Raw genomic sequence first — 6781 nt, forward strand, 5'->3', positions numbered from 1 at the left:
AAAACCTTATATGGCATAAGGTTAATACTCGCTCCCAAGTCAGCCAACGCATGGCTAACAGACATGTTTCCAATCAAACACGGGAGCGTGTAACTACCAGGATCTCCCATTTTCGTGGGCAGACGGTTTTGCAGAACGGCGGAACAAGTCTCATTCATCACCACACACGATATATCCTCGAGCTTCTGTTTATTTGAGAGGATATCCTTAAGGAATTTCGCATACTTTGGCATCTGGGCCAAGGCTTCAACAAACGGTATATTGATGTGTAGTTGCTTAAACAACTCAAGGAACTTACCGTATTGTTCTTCATTCTTCTGCTTCTTCAGCCTGCCTGGATAAGGTACCGGAGGAGTGTAATCTTTGACCGGCTCCTGGACTTGTGCTGTACTTGCTGGGCGTAGCCTGGCTTGCACCTCGTCCGGTGTGTCAGTCGGGACCGCTTCAGTGATCGGTACTGAGTCCGATATGACGGGTCCGGTAGTTTTTCCACTCCTGGTCATCACAGCATTTACATCCCTCTGTCCGCCCGGGTTTGGTTCTGTATTACCCGGAAGACCGCCTGGGGGCCTTTTGGACATCATCTGTGCCAGCTGACCAACCTGATTCTCGATATTCTGAATCGAGGCCTTCTGACTCCTCATTTCTCCCTCGTTAGCCAGAAAACGATCCTCGCTTTGTTGGTATCGTTTTTCAGAGCTAGAGAGAAGCTGAGCCATCATATCCTCCAGCTTGGAATTGGACTGAGGGGCCTGTTGCTGGGAGCTACTCCCAGTGCCCTGATTCTGGTACGAATATGGACGCTGCTGGTAGGGTTGATTGTACTGCTGGTACTGCTGACCCTGCTGAGGCACTGGAGCACGCTGAGTGAACCCCAATGGGTTCTGATTTCCTGCATTCGCTCGCCACCCAAAATTTGGGTGATTTCTCCATCCGGGATTATAGGTGTTGCTGTACGGGTTGTTCTGCGGCCTTACTTGATTACTCACAAAATCTACCTCTTCCTGGCCCTCATATACGACTCCCTGAAAACATGCCCCAGGCTCGTGTGACACTCCGCACTGGTCACATCCCGAGCCAGCATGCGCAATCATCTGGGACTTGTCGAATCTCGATGTAAGAGCCGAGAGTTGTGCAGTAATGGCCGTGTAATCGTCTACAGCATGAACTCCTGAGCGAGATGATGATGATGTTGCCCGACCTCTATCTCCATCCCGACGAGAACTGGATTTCAACGCAGCTTTCTCGATAATATCATACGCTTCAGTCGGCGTCTTAGTTCCAAGATCGCCGCCCGCGTTCACGTCTAATCGCTCCTGCGTGTTATAGTTGAGCCCCTGATAGAACGTCAAAACCAGCTGTCGCTTGGAGAAGCCGTGATGTGGCACATCAATCAATAAATCCTTGAATCTCTCCCAAGCTGCATGCAACGACTCGCCCTCGTCTTGGCGAAAGGAAACAATCCGGTTCCGTAGTTTGTTCGTTTTCTCAGGTGGAAAATATTTCTGCATAAACTGCTCCGCCAACTGATTCCAGGTCCTGATGGACCCGGCAGGAAGTGACATAAGCCAAGCTCTAGCTTTGTCACGTAATGAAAACGGAAACAACCTCAACCGAATTGCGTCCTCTGAAACACCAGTCATCCTAAATGTCGAACAAATAGCAAGAAAAGCAGCGATATGCCTCCCGGGATCCTCATGCTCACGTCCGTCGAACTGCACCGAATTCTGCAACATGTTAATAACACTAGATTTAATTTCAAAATTAGGTGCATCTATAGTGGGCTGAAGGATACTCGGCTCCAGGCCTGCCCTTCCGGGCTGATTTGTTTCATTCAATGGTCGGTCGTCGTCCGCCATGACGACTCTCTCCTCGTCCTCTAAGCTTTCGTCTTCAGAGATAATCACCGGCTCGTCAATTGCATTTGCAATGCGTTGTGCAACGACGAGTGACCTTTCGCGCAGCCTCCTACTTCTTCTAAGATTATGCGCTGGTTCGTCAGTCGGCTCAGCAATAGCGGGCGCGGGAGTTGAGGACATCAACCTGCAAACGAAAGACTGACATAATGAATATTTTATTAATAAAATAATGTGTTTTTTTTTTTTTTTTTGAATAAAAGCAGAATATGTATAAATATAGGCTGTAAAATTTATAAAAATCCGAAAATGGGCCGAAATTTTTATAAAAATTAAAGCAATGGAAATAATCGAATCGGCTAGTTTAAAAACGATTTTTAAGAGCCGAAAACTCAAAGAATAAATGAATCAAAAAAATCCGGATTTGAACAAATAAATAGAATAAAAATTTACAAATGTACAAAACAATCACAAAAATGAATAAATTCAATTAGAAACAAGAAATATTAACAGATAAATCAACGAATAAATAATCACGAAAGTATACACAAATATTAACAAGTATATACACCGATAACACAATGACTCGGGTCGTTCCTAAAACTCGCCACTCCCCGGCAGCGGCGCCAAAAACTTGGCGGCGCGTATGGCTGAATACTTTGTGAACTGTTCAGGGAGGACTACTAGCAGTCAAATACATGGCGGTCAGTATGTGACCGAAATTGCTTACAATGAGCATCTTATGACTGATGAGGTACTTCAGAGTCTCACTCTGATCACTGAAGGGGTCCATATTGACATCAGGTCGCTGAAGGCAATGGGTTTGATTGTAGAGACTGATCAGGGGGATAGGTTGAGGGGGCTGAATAACGAGGTCTGGGACCCGTTACCTCCGCTCCCATCAGAGGAAGAGGAAGAAGATGTAGAGATGCATGAGCAGCATCAGCCACAGACACCGCCACACCAGACACCGCCACACCAGCCGCAGCACCATGAGTTCTACCAGCACCAGGACTGGCCTGACTTTTATCAGCAGTTCCAGCAGATGCGTGTCACGCAGGAACAGCATGGTACATACATTGATCAGATCAGGACCAGCCAGGACCAGATCCGAGCTGGTCAGGATCAGCTCAGGGCCACACAGGATCAGCTGAGGCAGAGCCAGGAGAGCTTGTATCAGGGGGTTAGTGCCGGGTTTTCGTACCTATTTGGGAAAATGCACCATGCATATCCCAACTACTTCCAGAACCCTCCAGAGTTCCCACCGTGGAACCCTCCTGGTTACGGTGGTGCAGGCCCCTCATTCACGAGAGATGATGACGGCGATGACGAGTAGGCGTTGGTGGTGATTTTCGTTGGTGGTTTTTATGGTTATTATTAGTATTTGTTATTTCGGGTGTTCTTTTTGCATACTATTTCGAACACCCTCGGATTATATTGTACTTTTAAACACTTTTCTTTATGTATGTTTTTATTTGGATTATTAGTATTCATGTATATTATGGTCTATTTGTATTTATTCTGTTGCTGTTCGGTGTTGCTGTGCCATATGACATATTTACAGGTTTTTGCTATCAAGTCTTTGACCGGAGCAGATCACAGATTCAGCTTTGGAAGTCTCGTTTCATAACATCATCTTGAGGGGAGTATTATTATCCTTTTTCTCTATATTTCGGGTTTCGCATTGGGGACAATGCGAAGTTCAAGTATGGGGAGGGGGTTAACTTTGTTAACTTTGTTTGTCCTCATTTATATAGAAAAAAAAAAAAAAAAAAAGAAAAAAAAACATCAGAAAATTCAGAAAATCATTCAAAAATACCTATATTTTGTATATATATTAGTAAATAAACCGGTTGGTTGTGTTTTAGAAAGCTTCGGACTTGATAAAAACTTGACAAGCAAAATATTTTTGAAAAAGGAAACCGGAAAGCGTGACAAACAAAGAAAGACTTGCATGATAGTTTTCATACTTTTACCCATTCCATCCGTTACGTGAGCATGTTTGAGCCTTGATATTGTTATATATTTGTTCATTTCGGATATAGGAGTGAGCCGGATGTTATGTGTAATTTAGAACTTGTCACTAGTATGCTTGTTAAGACCATGAATGTGCGGATTTGTGTAAAAGTGATAGAGGCACTTAGATTACCCTTTGTTGTAAACCTTGTTCTTTGTGTTGTGCTTCCCGTTCACCTTATGTTACCCTTTAGGATTAACCATGTCGAGCCTTCCCGTTTACCTTTGTTTACCCACATTATCGCCCACTTAGCCAAATTTAGCCTTTGTATGTTTTTAAACCCCTTTTTAGTGTTGAAACTCGGACAAAATAATCGTTTAACTAGCTTTTGTTTAAGTTTATTGTATAGTATGTTAAAAAAAAAAAAAAAAAAAAAAAAAAAAAAACCCAGAAAATAAAACCCCCTAAAATAGGGTGAAGTTGATAGAAATCGAGCGATTTTGAATGCTTAAATGTTAAAATTTCGTTGATAAGCTCGATTGCGCTTTAGTCGCCCTTTTAAGGCGTTTATATGTATAGTTGTATTACTTTCTTGCTAGTTAAACGCTAAAGCCGAGTTTTAACCATTTCGCCATTTTAAATGTCCACTTCCATACCCTTCGCCCAAGCCTAACGTTACAACCCGTAAAGACCTCTTGATTTACACTTATTTGCATGTTAGTTGGTGGAGACGAGATCTTATGACAAGCTTATGATATTACATGTTTCATTGACTAGGCGTTGAGTGTTTGCACATACACATTTTATGTATGTTTCATAAATAAAACCGAGTGTGTGTGAATATTGTGAGTCGTGTGAAGATTAACATGTCGAGTCAATTAAATGTGAAGTCACGGCTTTTTGGTTGTCGCTATTATAATTGCATATGCTTGTTGGGTTTTAGTCTTTTGATGATGTCTTTCGACAAACCGGCTAACCGTTTATAGTAGTTTTAAATAAAATATTGTGTAAATTATCGTACTTGTTTGTTTCCTTCTTTTATTGCTTTTTAGTTCAGCTTGCTTGAGGACAAGCAAGGTTCAAGTGTGGGGAGATTTGATATTCGCTAATTTACACATATTTTAGTCCCCCGTTTTACCCCCATTTTATGCGTTTTCGGCCGTAAAACCGTCATTCGGATACTTATTTATCTACATTTTTGTTTACAGGCCTAAAACTGCATACCAGACAAGATGAAAGCGAAAACGAGGACTTTCCGGACAAAACGACAAAGCTGCGAAGATTCTGTGGAAAAACTGACCTGGGCGTTTGGCACGGTCATGCGGGCATCCGCACGACCGTGCATATCCGACAAACAAGAAAGTGTCGGCGGTGAACCAGGCGTGCAAGCACGGCGTGCAAGGCTCTGAAGGCCAATCCGAAAAGGCACGGTCGTTCCGGATGTGGAACGGTCGTGCGTATCCGAGAACCAACATAACCTCGGAACTGAACGGCCAAGGAACAAAGCGTGCAAGCCAAATGCCGGTTTGGCACGCCCGTGCCAAACCTGGAACGTCCGTGCGTGTCCGAAGACCAGTCAACGATCTGTGACGTCATGCGGTATGGTGGCCCACCACCAATAATGCTTAAAGTGCACGGTCGTGCCAAACCAAGAACGACCGTGCCGATCAGAAAAACCATTTAAACAGAACAGAAGCATTTTAGACGTAACTCTGGAATTTTGGAGAGCTCTGCAGGCGATTTTGAGGCTCCGAAGGCTGCTGCTTTCACTCGGATTCAAGCCACATTGCCCGGTTTTGCTCATATACTATCCAGATTCTTAATCTTGTGCTTGTTTATGGTTTGGATTTCTAACCTTTCCAGAATTTTGTTAATGTTTCAAGCATTTAGATTAATATTTATGTATTATTGTAGCCTTTGGGCAAAAACACAACAATCCCTTGCTTGATTAGTATGTTAATCTATGTTTGTAATGACATTTTGAAGTATTTTCTATGATTATCTTTGATGATTAGTTTGCAACCTTGTTATTGATATTGATTTCTTGATTATAAGTAATTGTGTTGGATGATTGGTGCTTGGTTAGGTAAGATAGTTGCAAAATGAAGCTTATTTAATCATGTATTAGTAAACTTTTAATTTGGTTAACTAGTTTAACTTGGTTAAAATGTAGGCACCATGATACTCTAACGGGTTAGTGGTTTAATAAAATGCAATTATTATTAATCAAGAGAGCTTGCCCTCACGGAAGGACTCTAACGGGTTAGATGGTGTTGTTATGAATTCTTGCCATGATTTGTTAGCTTAGTTAGTAGTTTCGGCCAAAATTGCTATCTTGGTGAATTTATGTGTAAGATTTGTAAAATGAACTCGGTTGTGATTTAATCTAGTTTATGCTTGTCTCGGTGGTTGCATTGTGTTTATCGGTGTTGCTTTCCTTGATTAAGTGAGGTTAGAAAACTCCTAACGGATGACTAACTTATTTTTAGGAGATCTTCATAGACATTTATCAATTGCACGTTAAAGAACAATTTTAGGTGGTTAAAGTGTGTTTATCGTTTTAACTTTCCGAATGATTGTCATGTTAGGATTCCCGAAAGGGATACTAATTGTCTCGAAATGGAAAATTGACCGAATGCTTCTAAATGCCAAAACTGACTTAGTTGACATGCTGCGGTTATGTATTAAGCAAGGCTATTTATATATAATTTACTATGTTTTATAAGTATTTATTTATGCTTAGTTTAGGTTAATTAAAACCAAAACAACGTATGTTTTTACCGGTAATTTAGTGACAAAGGTCTAGTACTATTTCTCCGCCCATTTCCGTGGATCGATACTTGGTTCTTACCGATACTTTACTACATATATGACGGGGTACACTTGCCCTTTCGTGTGTGTTTTGATGTAAAAGTAATAATCACTTTTATAAATTTAAAACCAATTCGTGTGTAAATTCATTGTAAAA

The sequence above is a fragment of the Helianthus annuus genome, chromosome 4 (genome assembly GCF_002127325.2).
Source record: "Helianthus annuus cultivar XRQ/B chromosome 4, HanXRQr2.0-SUNRISE, whole genome shotgun sequence".
Classification (NCBI taxonomy): domain Eukaryota; kingdom Viridiplantae; phylum Streptophyta; class Magnoliopsida; order Asterales; family Asteraceae; genus Helianthus; species Helianthus annuus.